Source organism: Gracilinanus agilis, chromosome 6 (assembly GCF_016433145.1).
Source record: "Gracilinanus agilis isolate LMUSP501 chromosome 6, AgileGrace, whole genome shotgun sequence".
In the NCBI taxonomy this organism is placed as follows: domain Eukaryota; kingdom Metazoa; phylum Chordata; class Mammalia; order Didelphimorphia; family Didelphidae; genus Gracilinanus; species Gracilinanus agilis.
The window spans coordinates 153,023,029-153,024,057 of NC_058135.1; positions in this window are offsets into that span (position 1 = coordinate 153,023,029).

Genomic DNA, 1,029 nt, shown 5'->3' on the forward strand with positions numbered 1-1,029 from the left:
ATATATATATATATATATATATATATATATATATATATATATATATATATATATATATATGACATAGGCTTTCATGCTCTATATGTGAAAAAATGAACTTGAATATGTGTGCTTTGGAAAAGAGGTAAACTCAAAAGAATGTTTGTAGTAAGTTCATTATTATGGGGGTAGAGGGATTTTTTTTTACCTTGTGTCTCTGGTACCTAGCAAATTATTTTATAAATAAAAATTGCTTAATTAATGCTTATAGGGTCAAATTGGTTTTTATCCAAAAAAATTAATGATTCAATATCAAGCTTATAAAGAATTCTCTTTATAGTTCAGTAGAACTTTTTGCCAAGCTCATTGCCAGGATCTACTGTTTCACATTCATCACTGAGGAAAAGACGGTGCAAGTTGGAGTCAATGGATTTGGCTGTATTGGGTGCTTGGTGATGAGGGCTGCATTCTGTAAGATTAAAATTAAAGTTGAATACTTAAAGTATTATTATTTTTTAAACTTATTATCTGACAAAATAGAAACCACGTAATTAATTTTTTTCTATCTGCTCAAAAAGCCAGCCCCACCAAAGCTGCCAACAGGAAGGAAAAGAGGCTACACACAGAATTCCACCCAATTTATCTCCTATCTACGTCAGCACTTAACGACAGGAAGTGAGTGGGGTCCTGGGAATCATAGCTTTTAGGGTAGCAGATTCCAATTACACAATTCACTTCAGGCAGAACAGATGTTGTGGCCATCAGTGATGCCTTTGTTGACGTCAGCTACATAGTTTTCGTGTTTCAATAGGGTTTCACATGTCAAGTTCAAGGGCATTGTCAAGGCAGATAATGGAAAGCTGGTGATCAATGGAAAAGCCATGATTATTTTTCAAGAGCCTCATCCCATCTATATTAAGTAAAGTTGAATATTTAATAGAGTTCACTGGTTTGTTTGATACCATGGGAAAGACCAGGACTCATGAAAAGTGGAGCTAAGCATATTATTATCTCTGCCCCTTCTGCTGATGCCCTCATGGTCATGATGAA